The sequence below is a fragment of the Acomys russatus genome, chromosome 20 (assembly GCF_903995435.1).
Source record: "Acomys russatus chromosome 20, mAcoRus1.1, whole genome shotgun sequence".
In the NCBI taxonomy this organism is placed as follows: Eukaryota; Metazoa; Chordata; class Mammalia; order Rodentia; family Muridae; genus Acomys; species Acomys russatus.
In genome coordinates, this window is record NC_067156.1 from 27,903,461 (window position 1) to 27,920,345 (window position 16,885).

General features: G+C 40.0%; 1 protein-coding gene and 1 non-coding gene across 8 annotated transcripts in view; one reads left to right on the forward strand and one right to left on the reverse strand.

Moving 5' to 3' along the window:
* The window catches only part of Nr3c1 (nuclear receptor subfamily 3 group C member 1), a 125,201-nt gene that overhangs the window by 41,668 nt on the left and 66,648 nt on the right, over nt 1-16,885 (reverse strand). The window lies entirely within an intron of this gene.
* Nucleotides 1,412-1,517, forward strand: LOC127204863 (U6 spliceosomal RNA). The gene has a single exon (XR_007832550.1). It is a non-coding gene; the product is annotated as a U6 spliceosomal RNA (small nuclear RNA).

The window sequence follows — 16,885 nt, forward strand, 5'->3', positions numbered from 1 at the left end:
AGGAACAAGGAGATAATGAATGTTAAAGGAAGTAAACTAAGTTAATGTCTACTTTACCAAACACTTAGCTGATTGTTAACTTAGTAATTAGAAGTGTTCTTAAATCACAAAGTTTTACTTTGACTACATTAAACATGAATCCCAATAATAATATGAAAGTAACCAGTCCTTTAAAAGCCATTTATACACAAAGATCACAGATACCAAGTCTCATCTCTATCAAAACAAGCTGGCACATCTTCCAACTGCAAACTGTTCTAATAGGATATATATCTTGTACCATATGTTTCTAACCAAAAAGTTGAAATTAAGACGACATTACTCAATATTAACTCATTATTAAATATTCTTGAAAAAGTATTATCCAAAGTGTAGACGTGTTAGGAAAGAAAGGCAAAACTATTTCAAATTGTTGTAGAAAATAATATTACTTAATTTACAGTAAATAAATATGGGCAACTGCCTTCAATGTTTATTATCAAATCAACTGAAATGTTACTGCTATGGGCTCAACTTCAGCAGTTTCATAGCAAAGAAAATGGAGAAGTGGAGGAAATGTATTTTATCACGTATCCTGGCACACATCCAGCTGATGTTTGTCTAGGATGATGCAACGGTTGAGTTGTAAGTGGCTCCAATGATGCCATGTTCAAAAGTACATCCACAGTCAAAACAGTCGGAACAACAAAGACACATCAGGTAGGTGAAAATATATTATGCTTTAAGAATTTTTAATTACATTAATTACTGCTCCACAGCCAAGCATTAGGCAGAGCTCCAAGAGCCTTGTGGAAGAGTCAAGGAAAGGACAGAAGGACCTAGAGGGGACATGAATTCCACAAGACCAACAGACTCAATTAACTGAGGACCACGGAGGCTCACAGAGACAGAACCACCAACCAAAGAGCGTGCATAGACTGATAGGCAGCTTGGTCTCCATGTAGGTCCCCTAGCAAATAAAGTGGGGCCTGTCTCTGACATTGGCTCTGTTACCTGCTTTGGATCACTTTCCCTGGGCTGGGCTTCCTTGTCGGGCCTCAAGAGGAGAGGATACATTTCCTGACAGAACCTGATGTGCCAAGGAGGGTTGGTAGTGGTGATGGGACTCCAATTTTCTGAGGAGAGGGGGAGGGAGGAAGAGGGTGGAAGGTGGAACCGGGAGGACAGGAGGGAAGGGACGTCAATAGGGAAGTGAAGTGAATAAATAAATAAAAATTTAAAAAGAATTTTAAATTACTTTCCTTTTAGTTATTTTATCTGACCGGTTAATGAATTGGTGCTAACTCTAACCTGGTGTGAGGCTGGCAGGCTATACATGCTTCAACATCAATTATCTCATTATTTTTCCTGGACATTATCTCTGAGAATGAGTTACACTAATATCTCCATTCTGAGGATAAAGACAAGATTAGTGCTTGCTTCAGCAGCACATATACTAAAATTGGAACGACACAGAGAAGATTAGCATAGCTCCTGCTCAAGCATGACACGTACAGGGGGAGGAGGGCCCCCTCAGTCACAGTCATAGGGGAGGGGAGTAGGGGGAAAGCGAGAGGGAGGGAGGAAAGTGGGAGGATACAAGCGATGGGATAACAATTAAGATGTAATATGAATGAATTAATAAAAATATATATGTAATTATAAGACTGAAACATTCAGATGAGAGACCTGTGATAAATACGAGTCTTATAAATATGTTTGTTAAAAAATATTTACTTATACAATCTATTTACATTTTTTGGTATAAAATTAAATTTTATATAAGTTTTAAGTTAAAAAAAAAAAAGACAAGATTAATAAATAAGTTCTGGGGGTCAGAGTCACCAACTTAGTTGCTTCCTGATAAGAAACCTATAGCCCAGGAATTTATTGCCTTCTATTAGTATTCTCCATGTTGATGTCACACGGATACAGAAGTTACCATGGATGTATATGTGACAATCACATTTGCAGAGAAGTTGGAAATAGCAGGTAATGGTTTTAATGGCAGTACATCACCAACACAGAAACAACAAAAGAATCCTTTGTAGCGAGAATTTTGTAATTTAGGTTTCTTTAAAATACACAGAAATGCAGTAGTTGGGGAGACAGAGGCAGGCAGATCTCTGTGAGTTCAAGGCCAGCCTGGTCTACAAAAGCAAGTCAGCCAAAGGACAGCCAAGCCTACAAAGAGAAACCCTGTCTCAAAATACAAAACCAAACCAAAAACAAATAGAGAAATATCATAGGAACACGTTTTCATTTTAATGCCAGGTGTGGGGATATGAGGCTGTTTTGCGGCAGCTGACTATGATTTTCCTCATGCTCTGGCAGGGGTGTGGTTTTGCCAGCTGCAGTGTCTGTAATTGTGTGACATTTGGAGTTCTCTGGGGACTTTTCAGAGCGTACATAAATGACAAGAGCCCTGGTATGCGTTGCTGCTGGTTGGATGCTTGCTGTGGACTGTGGTTTGTTAAGTAGTCATGTGCAAAGAAAGAAACAACAAGAAATTAGATATTGTGACTGTGAAGATCAAACATGGCCCCAAGGAACTCGACGCCCCTAACCATCAAGAAGTAGTCTAAAGAGAGCGTCACCCCCTTCCCCTCTACTGTTTTTTCTCTTCTATCCAGTGTTTGGAGCTAAAAGAGTGGAGAAGGGTAGGAGAAAAACCTAACCCACAGAGAAGTATAAAATCTGGCTACGAGTGGCATCCAGACCAAGAGCGAGGCAGAACAGGAAACTTGATTTCAAATGCCATAAATTAGGAAACAGAGGAGATGCAGGAATGGGCATTTTATTTCAAGACACCAGCTAAAAGTTTACTGTGGCTGTTTCCTCTGGGCTATCCCCAGCTTTGCTCCAACCCCTCAAACGGTTCCAGGTCTGAATCACAAAGTCCCGAGCCAAAGGTACAAGAAAACCCAACCAAGTTCTGCATCCAAAGCCAGGAAACATGCTGTGTGCTGAGGACCATAGATGTAGCTAGTAAGAAATGAGTTTGGTTTTTTTATAAAGCATCTGTAGCTCACTGTGGATGATATAAAGAAATGGTAAGTTATGTACACTATGAAAGGTATAGCGGGCCTTAATAGCAGATACTAGCACAATCTATAAACCCAGAAAATTAAAGTTTTCTAAATATGGACATTCTCTGTATTAAGAGAGGGAAAAAACTGTCAGATCTCAGTTGTGGTCAAAATGATTTTGTTTATTATTATTATTTGTGTGTGACAGGGTCTCTGTACATACTGGAGACCAGGCTGGCCTCAAACTCATAGAAATATGACTGCCTCTGCCTCCTAAGTGCTGGGATTAATGGGATACACCACCACACCAAGCTAAAATGAAATAGATTTAAAATATGTCAACAGAGTCTACTAGCAAATTTAAAATGATGATATATAAAATCTCCAGCACTTACAGGGAAACTACTGTGAAAATAAACATTGCAGTCACTCCGGGTAATATAAGGAGTGGCATACTGTCATCATGAACAGAAAACACTTTGATTCCGATAGCCAAGTAAGATGGCTTGGCAGGGACATGTTACTTGCCTATTGAAAACTGACTTCTGTCATTTCTAAAGCAGCATTAACGAGGGTGGCTTTGTGTGTGATAGGTTTCTATGGTTTAAATACAGGCTGTGATTAGTAACTTTGTAGAGGACTTTGTAGAGAGTGAGGCAGTTACCTCCCTCACAATGAGGTATTACTTAAAATGCAAATACATGTTCAAAGATATGCAAACACGTTTTGTAATAATTATGGTTTATTTGAATTGTTTCACCAAGGTACAAAGTAGAAAGTTTAAAACCTTCTCATATTACAAGAGTGGGTGTAATTTGTAACATTTTAAGTTGCGGGCTTTAAGATATTTTCATATACATTTTAACTGATGTATATTGCCACAAAATAATGGGCTTCGTAGTGACACTTGTCTGTCCAAGTCTGGTTTACTTTGCTTAACAATTTCATTTCTTAGTGGAGGTACAATACTCAAAGAATAGATATATATTACATATTTTTCATCCTTCCACTGATGGGTGACTAGCCTGATTCTGTTGACGTGGCTGTTTTGGGTAGTGTCAAATTAAAACCCTGATTTTTTAGGCACCCTTGTTGTATGCTGACTTTGTTTCCTGTGAGTATGTGCTGAAGAGTGTTCTAGTTGGATGCCATGGTGGTTCTGGTTCTTTTTGTTTGTTTGTTTGTTTTGTTACAAATGGCCATACTGATTTCTGTAGTGGCTGGCCTAATTGAGAGGGGGTAAATCTTACAGGGAGGTGTGACTTAGGTGGTCAAAATACAATGTATGAAGTTCTCAAAGAATTAGAAAAGTATTTAAAAAAATGCTGCAGCAACTCAAAATAATCTCCACAATATAACAATATATAAGGGTACCCCACCCACCACCCTTGCCAGCATTTGTTATGGGAACACTGTGTGTGTGTGTGTGTGTGTGTGTGTGTGTGTGTGTGTGTGTGTTTGTGTGTGTGTGTACACACAAACAGATGCACATGTACTGAGGTTGGGCATCTTTCTCAATCACTCCTCACCTTTCTTTTTTGAGGCAGGTCTCTCAATGGATTTCAAACTCACTGATATGGCTAAATTGTACAACCAGCAGGCACCAGAGATCTCCCTGTATCTGCCTCTGCAGATGTGGGATGACAGGCACATGTCATCATACTTGCCTTCCACCCACTACCCACCCTCCCACAGATGCTACAGAAAGACCCAGTCTTCATCGACTGCAAGGTAAGTACACAGCTATGTTGCTTGTTTTGTTTTTCAAGGTCCAATCATTGAAAACAAAGACTTAATTTTGACTGGACTCAGACTAATGAGTAGAAGCCTTAAGTGAGGAGAGCCTATGTCTCTTGGCAAACTATTCCTGGCATTGTTTGGCTTCCTTCATTCTCTTATTCTCTTGGCTAAACGTTTAACATATTCCTGTTGTAGATATCTAATAATTTGGAGGGCTTTTCTAATCACCTGCTCTAGCTCCCAAATAAATGACGGAGACTTATTACATTTATTAATAAGCTTTAGGCTCAATAACTGGGCAGATATTCTTTCACCCTAATCCTCTAAACTAGTCTGGCTACTTCCCAGCCACACGCCACAAGTTACTTGCCATATATTCTATCTGAGATGTTTCTGGTCCATCACGTCAACTCCTCATGACAACGGCCTGTCTCTATCTCTTCTTCCTTTCTTCTCCCTCCTCATCATCCCTACCTGAGACCCCAAGCCCAGGAACAGAGGCCCCGCCCACCTCTCTTCTGCCCAGCTACAGGCTGTCCAGCTTTTTTTTAATTAACCAATCAGAGATATTTTGGGAGCAAAGTTCATACAATGAGTATGTGGCAGTGCACTCTTCTGGAGAGCAATGAGATCTCTGGGCCCAGAATTCAGCATTTGTATACAAGAACACCAGACCAACCCCAACATATCCCACAGCCTCCTCCTCATTTTTATCAGTGTACAGTTTCTTCAGAGCAGTACAACCATGTTTGTGTTACAGGACACATGGAGTGACAAGAAACTGGTCCTTGGGTGCTTTGGTCCTGGGCTTCTTACCCTTTGCTTAAGGGCTTTCTCACAACACATTGGTGAACATCACCTTCTTTAGAGAGACTGAAAAGTGTTCAGATTCTGTCAGTTCTTTTGGGACCACTGAGCCACAATACTACCTGTCAGGCCAGGAATACCCTTCTCTGTCTGTCTTTGTCTGTCTGTCTGTCTGTCTGTCTGTTTCTCACTCTCTCTCCAAATTGAGAGCACTGGGCTTGCATCCACAGTGCACCTGTGAACAGACCTGTGCCTCATTCTGCCAGTTCCTCCTGGTCTCTAACAGTGTCCTTGCTCAACAGCAGGCACACTGTGCTCCAGGTCAAGATGCCTTGCTTCACAGGAAAATCGTTTTTGTCATTCCCATCGCTGATTCAGCTCTCATAACCCTTCCACTAGTCACCAAGAACATCAAGGCTCTACTTCTGTGGCCATGTGACTCTGAAAGTGTGAAGCCTGTCACAACCTCACTGAAATGGATGAAAGCTTCACACTTTCAGGAGAGAGATATTCGGCTTCATCTTGTCTCAGCCAACCCTAGGAGGCACCACACAAACAAAGGAATGCTGTTTTCTTGATGGTAGTCATCCTGAATGGGATAAGCTGCCTTTCCCAAAATCTAAAGACACTGAACATTTTTTCTCATGCATTTATTGGCCACTTGTACTGTTATAATTATTTTTAAAATAATTGTTCAGATATTTGTTTCTGATGTTTAGCTTTCTGCATTCTCCCTATATTCTGGATTGTATTCTCTGGGGAAGAGCTGGTGAAGTCTTCCTGCCACTCTCTTCATGCTGAAGATGGATTCCTTTCCTATTCTGCCTTCCAATTTCAGGCACTGCAATAGCCAGTTTTTGTTATTACTTCTTGGATGTGCTGGCTAGTTTTATATCAATTTGACACTAGCTAGAATCCACTGGGGAGGAGGGTACCTCAACTGAGAAAATAACCCACTCAAACTGGCCTGTAGGAAAACCTATAGGGACATTTTTTTCTTGGTTCGTGTGGAAGGCCTCAGCTCCCCAGCTCACTGTGAGCAGTGTTAGGCACCGCATGTGGCCATGGGGTAAACAGGCTGAACAAGCTACTGGTGGGTGGGCAGGTAGGAGAAGTAGAGGGGACAAGACAGTAAGCAGCATTTCTCCATTGCTTGTGGTTCAGATGCTGCCTGCAGGTTCTTACCCTGATGATGGACTATAGGCTCTAAGATGCAATACACCCTTTCCTCCCCGGGCTGCTTATGGCCATGGTGTCTTATCACAGCAATGGAAACCCTAACTAATACATCAAGACTAGCACAGTCCATGTCTCCCTTTGTGCTTTCCTGTAGTAGTCTCAAAGGTGTGGATTGGTCTTGAATCCATTTTGTACAGGGTTTGTACAGGGTGAGAGGTACAAAATCAAGCTTCAATATTTTACATGTGGATATTAAGTTCTCCTAATAACTTGTTAAAGAGACTGTTTTCCTTCATTGTATGTTTTGGCCCCCATGTGGATCAGAAGGCTATGTTAGTGCCGGCTTATTTCTGGGTGCTCTATTCTGGTTCACTGGTCCACAGTTTTTCTCTTCACACCAGTATACTGGTGGTTTGTTCCTTTGGCCCTGTATATGATTCCAAGTGAAATATTTTGTTGTCTCTTACTATTTCCCCCTTCTCCTTTTAACTTTGCTTTGGCTATTTGGAGGTTGTGGTGCTTTCGTGTTAATTGTGTATTGCTTTTGTCCCAGCTCTGGGAATGTCATTGGGATTTGATGGGGACTGATTGTATCAAATTTGCAGATAACTTTCAATAACACAATCATGTTCTTTCATCCATCACGTCTAGCATCTCTGATTACATTTCTCTATTCTGTGCATCCTCCTTTGCATTCGATGATTTAATTTGCCCAAATGTCACATCTCCTTTTACTCCATAGTTAACAAGTTCTGATCAGCAGAGCAGGAGGTCCTCTAAAGTTTGGGGGGGTCCTACAGCAACGAAATGATGAGCTCCCATCTTGAGCAAGGGAGGGTGAGGGCAGAGGACTCCCCCATTCTACAGTCTCACCTTGAAGATTTAGAAGAAGTGAAACTAGAAGCAGTGTCACATCTCTTTGCTTCTATTTTAAAAACACATAACATTTGCACCTGCGAACTCACACCTTAAGCCAGTGCTGTAAGTTTAAAGCCCTGCCTCTGATAATTATTTTAAGAGTATCACAGTGGTAAAGGGCTAATGGTCTTCTTTATTTTTTAGTGCCATTGTACTAAGCATCATTTCTAATATCTATTAGAGGACGCACAGTGACTCGTCGGGGAAACTCATCTTACTATACAAACAAATATTAGCTAACATAGCTGTTAGCGTCCCGTGGCTTGGTGCTCAGGGAACAACTTCAAAGGCTGTTCTCCCTAACAGCATTCCTATTTAGAGACTTAGGCTAAGCTAACCTCAAAGACTACAGATCATTAGCGTGAAAATGCACTGATGAGTTCAGGCCTGTAACTGTGCATTTGATAAAGCTAACATGCTGCCTGTGTGCAATTCCTCAAACTGTTTGCTGTTGTGGCTTTGTTGTTGTTTAGAGAATAAAGCCTTGCAGTTAGCATGACCATGCCCCTGTCTGTCCTGTCTACCTTTCCAGAAGAGCCTTCCTTCAAGCACACATCACAGTGAGGCTTTCTGAAGTCTTGCCCATTTGCTGCCCGTGAGTCTGAAGCCTTGTGTCCTGCCGTGGGTAACATGAAGGAGTTCAACGTGTGGCCCTTTACTGTTCACCTCAAATCTGGGCGTTCAAGGAGGTTTCCTCACCATTCCAGTCAACAACATTTCCCTTTAATGTTGTTCTCTCACTAGCGCAGGCAGGCTTTGAACTCTCAGTGTCTCCTGTCTCAGCCTCTTGAGTCCTGGGATTACATGTATGCAACACAGCGCCTGGCTGTCAGATTCTCTGTTGGCTTTTCCTCGCGTACTGGCTAATTTCCATGCTAGCACACTCTAGAGCTCTGAATGTGACTTCTGATAAAAAAGTTTTGAAAATGCCCACTGAAAGTATAAACTGTAACACTCAATTATTAACAAGCAGAGTAAGGTTAAAACCCAGGCAGTTGGTGAGTGCCTACACTTGCAAGGCACAGGCAGGAACACAGGTACTCAAGTTCAACCTCAGTTACATAATAAGTTTGAAGCTAGTCTGAGGTACATGAGCTCCTGTCTCAAACAAACAAAGAAACAAACAAACAAAAAACAACCCCCCCCCCAAAAAAAAAAAACCAAGAGGAAGGATAGCAGGCTACCAAGAAGAGACTTGATACCCTATGAGCATATACAGGGGGAGGAAGTCCCCCTCAGTTACAGGGGGGTAGTAAGGAAAATGGGAGGGAGGGGGGAATGGGAGGATACAAGGGAGGGGATAACCATTGAGATGTAATATGAATAAATTAATAAAATAAACAAAAAACTAACAACAACAACAAACAACAACAAAATCCCCAGACAGGACAAATTCATAAAATGTGGCAAACTTACTTTTAGACACTGAAACAACAATTACAATTTATTTTAATTATACCTTGATTTCATATTTGCAAGTTTGCCTATATGCTAAAATTTATTTGAAACACCCAAAATGCAGTGTCATACACAGATAAACAGTGATGGCAATTTTGACTTTTTGCAAGAGTACATTTCTAACAAAGAGACAAGAGATACATTGCCTTCCTGTTTTCAGGCTCTCATACTAGAAACGTCTTGTGTACTTAGTAGCACCTTTAGAATTTAATTACCATGACTAATGAAAGTCAGCTACATAGCTAATATGATACAATGTTCAACACCTACTTAAAAGGTGGTAGAGATCTCAATCAAGGCACACCTGTCAGCAAAGGACTGCACGGGAAGAGGTTTGCGAGCCTTACGTCATTCCCTTCTTGTTGTATTTTATAATCCTTAAAAATGTTCATTCTTAGTTCATGGTGAGTTTAGGGCCTGATGGATCCGGAACTATAGCCTACCGACTCCTGATACAGATTTAGCTGCAGTACCATGAGAGATCACCACAAAATTACTACATGAATATAAGGAAGATAAAGAGCTTAATAACTAAAACACGAGGGGGAATTGTTTCTTCATTTGCAGGTAGATACCTTATAAACATATGGGTGCAGAGAAGTAAGGATATCTAGGGTGATTGTAAAAAATTAGAGAACAAATCAGAGAGCTTGTACTGGCTAGCTTTATGTCAACTCAACACAGGCTATGTCTCTTTTGGCAAAAGTGAACCTCAGCTAAAAAAATGCCTCTATCATACTGGCCTGTGGGCACCACTGTAGGGCACTTTCTTGACTAATAATGATTGATGTGGTTCACACCACCTTTGGTGGTCCTGGATTCTATAAGAGAGGAGGCTGAGCAAGCCATGAGGGGCAAGCAAGTGCGCAGCACCCCTCCATGGCCTAGGCACCAGCTCCTGCCTCCAGGTTCCTGCCCTGTCCTGCCCTGACTTCTCTTGGTGATAGATTGCAAATGTAAGATGAAATTAACTCTTTCCTTCCCAAATTGCTTTTGGTCACGGTGATTTATCACAGCAAGAGAAACCCAATGAAGACTGAGGGATCTGACTTTGATGTTATTTTTTTTGAAATATGTGTATGCACGATGTATGTACATGGGGAGAGGAGCGTGCAGGCCTATGCATGCGCTAAGACTAAAGGAAGGTGTCAGGTGCCAGCTGTATCACTTTCTGCCTCATTCCCTTGGGACAGAATTTCTTACTGAACCTGAGCCAGGCTAGTGGCCATTAAACCCTAGTGATTCTCCTGCCTCCACCCACCACAGCACTGGGGTTACAGGTTCATGCAGGACCACAACCAGCTGAGACTTAGATTCAGATCCTCATGTTGTGCAGCAAGCAGTCTTACCACTGCACCATCTCCCTAGCTCCTCAGTTGTAAGTTTTACATTAAATTTTATTTTCTTTAAAAATATTTTAAAGAAGGTAGTAAACTTTACTCCAAAGAAAACTTTGCTAAAAGTTCTCTCCCATCTACCCCAGCACATTCCCACGTGTTCATCTATTTATTTATTTTACCAACTCTTCATTCCACAAAGATTTTCTAAACATGTACTTTTTGTTAAAATAGTGATATCTTCAATACACATCAGATACTTTGCCTGGGGCTTGGGCTGTTGCCCAGTGGCTAGTACATAGAAGGCCCTGAGTTCCATCTCTAATCACTGCAAAAAAATAATCAATAAAAACTTGAAGAGTACAACTTAAACTTGATATGTATGTATATATATATATATATATATGTATTAGTAAGTATTTTCCCTGAATCTTCAATGGGTGGTTAACACAGAACACCCTCCCATGTCCTTCTTATACAATCCCACCCTTAGTGACATTTTATGTGAACTCTTGATTACTGTACAACTGGAGGTGTGAGAGAAAAGGCCTCTTATACTGTTTTTTTTTTTCTTTAGTTGTAAAACAATGAAATAAATACTAGGATAGGAGGAATGCCTGGTGTAGTGATGGTATAGATAGGGGCATCAGGGATAGTAACCAACAGATGTCTGGTTTGACTCCATAAGATAGAACCTCTACCTGATACTGCTTGGGAAAAAAAGAGAGAGAGAGAGAGAGAGAGAGAGAGAGAGAGAGAGAGAGAGAGAGAGAGAGAGAGAGAAGGAAGAGGAAGAAGAAGAAGAGGAGGAGGAAGAGGAGGAAAATGTATCCAATAAAATACTTACCAAATCATGACACTTGTCCCATTTTGATTTTTGGATAGTTTTTTTCCCTTTCTTTTCCTTTTTGTTTTCAATTTGACACAGAGTTACCTGGGAATAGGAAACCTCAATTGGGAAATGCCTCCATCAGATTTCCTGTAGGATTTTATATGAAAGGGCCTAGCACCCTGTGGGCGGTGCCACCCCTGAGCAGGTGGTCTTGGGATATACAAGAAAGCAAACTGAGCAAGGCAATCAGCATCACTCCTCCATAGCTTCTGCTCCAGTTCCTGCCTCCAGGTTCCTGCTTTGAGTTCCCTTCATGATGGGCTAAACATTTCCCCTCCAGGTTGTCTTTGATCATGTCTTTATCTCAGCAACATAAACCTAACTAAGATAGCATCTTATAGGCCACATAAAAGTGTTTAAGTGACCTGAGGGCGTGAAAGCTATAGGTGCAGAATAGAAAGCACACTAAAGATGAGGAGGAGACCAGCCAAGATGTTTCGGTAATCCACTTAAAAATCACTGTAGCTTGCCTTAAGGTAGGATCTATTGGGATGGCAAGTAGGAATTAAGGCGTTGAGTGTACCTCAGTTGTAGATTTTGATCCCTGGCACCACCACCACACACACACACACACACACACGCATGCATGCACATACTATATGAGGGAAATATTCACACCTTCAAGACTATGGGCAGAGAGGAGAAGGGGAAAGTTGAAGATTACCCAGATTCCTGCTTTGGGAAGGGGGCTGACAATACGTAATGTACCTGCCTAGTACTGGATGTGGGAGCAAGAGGAAGTGGAGATTAAGTAGGAAAAGCATTTTGGACATGCTGAGTTTGAGAGACCTGTCAGTAAGATAAGATACCCAGTATAGGTAGTTATACATATAGGTCAGGCAGGGAAAGAGACTAGATTTAAGCTGGAGAAACACAAGATAAAGGGGTTCCTGCCTCTGAAGCAACTGAGGGTATTTGTCAGGAAGAGGAGTGAGATGACCAGAGGGCCTAGGATAGAGCTCGGAACACACTGAAAAGCAAAAGAACTTTGTGTAGTAGAAGAGGGTGCAGAACCAGAGATTTGTGCTTCAACATTTCAGGAAGAAATCTTTATAAACAGGACAGTGGTGTGTAGCCTGGGGCTGCTGCATAGTAGGGCATGGGATAGTGTGCACTGAATCTCGTGGCAAGAAGATGACTTAGCTTTAGAAAAGCCAGTGTCAATGAGATAGAAACCAATGATCCTCCAAGGTCAACCAGCTGCCTCTGAAGCCTTCTAAACCTACTTCCTGTCTCCTTTGCTGCCAACTCCAGCTCATGCTCTCATTATATCTTATCAGATCTTTGGCAGCCACTCTTACAGTTACCTTGCTGTATAAAACCACAGTCACCTCCCACCAAACATACAGTTTATCCTATATCCAACTGCCAGTAGTAGTTATAAGGTACAGCATGGAGCAAAACAGTGTAGCTCAGAAGCACAGTCACTGTCTATGCACAGCACCCCTGAACTTGAGTGTGTTCTGTGTTCTGTACCCTTATTATTTACACATACAGATATGTCCAACCATTGCTGCCTTTAACGCATTAACAGTCCTCACTGCCCTCAGTTGTGAGACGATTTTATATGGCTCATAAGATATCACAGTATTGGTAAAACCGAAACCCGTTTACATGATATTTAACCCCCTACCCCATTACTTGTCTCAATCTTTAAGCCCATTTATATTTCCTGCAGTTCAAAAATCTGCCTCAAACTGCTAGCTTGAAAAAATTAACTACATTTAAAGAGTCAAGATGTAAATTATGGGCTTGCAGATGAGAATAATTTTCTCCTTAAGGTCTGGGTCTCTATTTAGTCTAACAGACTGGATAAATAATACCTAAAAGAAAAATTGTCATAAACTGTATTCCTTTTTGTGCTGTGAAACATGTGGCTAACAAAGGGGGAGGTGTTTAAGAATTTAATAATGGATGTCATAATATTAATCTGTTACAGAACACATTTCCATCCTATCATCACTGGTTCTCTATTCTCAGCTGAGTAGAATGACAAGAAAACAAGAGAGAAAAGACACACAGACTTCCTCTTTTAAGGAAAAAACCTTCCTAGTTGGAAGTTAGTAGTCTACCACACTGCACTGAGCTAGCCAGCCTCACGACTTCCTAGCTGTAGAACACACAAGGCACTGCAACTGCAGCCTGATCAGAAGCCTCTAGCAAATCTGAGAGGTGATAAAGATGTCACAGGCCAAGAAAAATATGTGATATAATCATATAACATATTCCATGTCTTTAACTTTTTAATGTTTGCTATACTGCTTTACAGCATTTTACAGAGACACGTGTGTGTTACATAAACTTCATATAGTGTACTGATGGTAGAATAAATACACTTGGCAGAAGTGGCTCTTGTCTCTACTTCCTCTCTGGGCACTGCACTACGTGGCTGACATTTGCAAAGGACTCCTAGGACCAGTCATCTGAAGATGACTCTGCACTTGTAACAACTATGAAGAATCGTCTTTGCCAAGATTGATGCTTTGAAATTTTATCATAGTGAACTCAGACATTCATGAAACAGCCAGACAGAGCTATCCCAGATGGGTTTTCTGGGGTTTTGTTTTTGTTTTTGTTTTTGTTTTTGTTTTTTTTTTTTTTTGGTTTATAAAAGAATGTGAAGAGACTTTTTCTTTCCTAATTAGAATTTATCATATTCTTAATTAGAGAACAGGTATTTTTTATTCATATTTTAGAAATCTTAACTTCTAATGTTTCTTTGTTTTTATCAACATACTCTTTAAGCCATAAAATAAGCAATATAGGCCACTTTTGTCACAGATCCTAGTTTCTTGTCAGTCTCAGAACATTTTGAGGGTTTCTGGAAGCCAATCTCCCAGACCTTCCTTTGGAAGTCCTGTATCTACTAAGGAATTCTGAATTGGTGACTAGCTGTGGGATCCACTTTGCACTCACATAGTCTTTCACACACTTAGAGGTGACAGAACATGTACTTCTTAGGGACAGACTACCAAAATAATTTCTATTTGGTGTCTCTGGCAGAATTAAAGTCAAATCAAGCTCAGTACCTTAATTTATGTCCCTACATTGTCCACTCCTGTGAAAAATTTAGAAGTCTAACAATTAGTTTCTTAGAGTCATTTACATCATCACCTATGCTACTTATGCTAATTTAAATAAATAATGCATTAGCATATGAAATGACAACTGCTAATGCAAATTTTGACTTACATTTCATTCTTTTCTCCCTCTTAGGGAAATGGGAGTTTTACAACCCAAGAAAGCTTGTTTCTCTAGCTTAAATACTGGCAGAAAGCAGACATAAAAGTTCACTAAAACATAATATATCCTCTAAAAATAATTTTCATATTTTAACACTAAGCAGAAAAAAATGGCCATCTAAAATCCAGTGTCTTTCATGTGCATCTAGAAACTGTATTAATTTGGAGTCACTGAAAAGTACACTAACTCATGTAGTTTTAATTTGTTAATAATCCAACAGGGTCTTTTAAAGTTTCACTGCATGGAACAAAGTGTTTAAAAGTAAAAGAGCTGTAAATTACTACATTATATCATCATTAAAATCTGACTGCGAAAAAACAAGTGCTTTCTTAGATTTGGAAATTTCCATGTGGAAAAATTCAAGTCTCTTTTTTATAGTACACATTTATACATGACTTTACTTCCTATTTCTGTAAATAAATCTATGACAATCTTAGAAAACATCTAGTCAATAATTTGGTACCATGAAACTTCTCTAAGTATAGAGTTTCCTGAGTTGCAAAATAATTGATAGAATATTCAGGAAAACAATTATCTTTTGACTAGTTTTTCATCATCAGCAGCAACAATAACAACAACAGTAACAACAAATCTATTCAGAATCAAGGCTCCCACTTTTTACATCGTAAGAGTGGTACTCAGCTGGTGTAGGTAGTTAGAGCAGTTCACCAGCTCTAACCTAAGTTTTGGTATGGGTGGTAGCATAAGCCTTTAATCCCAGTGCTTGGCAGGCAGAGGCAGGTAGATCTCTGTGGGTTTGAGGCCAGCCTGAACTACAGAGCAAGTTCCAGGACAGCCAGAGCTCAGAGAAACCCTGTCTTCAACAACAACGAAAAGAAAAAGAAAGAAAAAAATTAAAGAAACACAAAGTATTTTCCTCTTTTTCATATTTAAAATATGAAAATAATTTTCTCAAGATAGCTGTTTATTACACACACAAAAATGGAAAAATCCTCCTTTCTTAAATATCATACAATTTTCCCCCCAGAATAGTGCTAGGCATAAAGTAAATATATTGAAGACAGGTCACAGAAATTCCCAATGACCCCAAGTACATTCAACAAGATGAAGAAGGGTAAGCAGATGTCAGAAGTTCTTTTAAAAAAAACTCCTCACTTTCATGTCAGAGGAGTTCAGATTTAGTGAAATCACTGATAACTTCTACAACATTCCTAAATACTTTGTAAGCTTTACAATGTCTTGTAAAGTACTTAAATTAGTGCATTTGTGCCTCTCCTCCCATATTTAAAAGAAGCGGAAATGAACAAGTTAAAAAGTATTTTCCTAGCCCTGACTGTAAGTCACAAGCTTGATGCTGCCTGGAGCCAGCTGGCATCAGCCCATTTACAGTAGGCTGTTTACTCCCTGTCTGCCAATCACCACAGAGAAAGAATGCTTACAGGCACAATTGGAATGCTCTCCAAAATAGGCTACCAGAGAAAAAGGGCTTAAGAGCTTTAGTAAACTTTATAGGTATTATTTTGAATTCTCCAACATTTTTGAACCCACCTTTAAAACCCAGCATTTTAAAGTGATCCTCAACAAACAACCTTAAAATGAACTCATTAGAGGAATGGGTATGTTTTCTACATTTTAAGTAAATGTAACTATAATTTTAAAGACCACAACATCTACCTTAAAATAGATTTTGACTTCAAATAACTTAAATAAAACTGCTTTTGATAGTAGTTATCATAAACACAACAGTAAGAAACAGAAGAACAAAATATGTAGGGGGGAGTGGGGGAAGAAAAGCTCTTATTATCAAGAAAGAAGTAGGTAAGAAAAACAACCAAGTGAGCTGGGTCAACACGTAAAAGCCCCAGTGACTGGTGTTCCACCCTTGGTGAGCCTCTTTCACCCTTCAGGGTCTGGTTTAGTTCAGGGGTAAACGGGTAATAAAAAACCTTTCTCTGTTATGGTGTTTCCCAAGTTTGTCTTCTCAATGTCACACACTATTTTTGGTATTAGCAACTAGGGGAGACTTCAAAACTTATTTAATATATATTATTGGATATTAGTGAATGTTAAAATGAGTGACAGGCAGGAGGCTATATCTCAGTAGTTCATAATTTAATCCTAGAATCAAATCAACAAATATCAACAAATTCCACCCAAAGGACATTAGGAATCAAAATTAGTTTTTACGCCGTATGTATTCAGTGAAAAGATGATGAACTAGAGAAATGACAGACACCATGAACATGTTCTGTAGAGAAGGAAGAGGCCTCTAAACCCTCTGGAGCATCCACAGTTAACTAGTGAATGACAGAAAGAAAGCACTACTTTGGAGTATTTGGGTT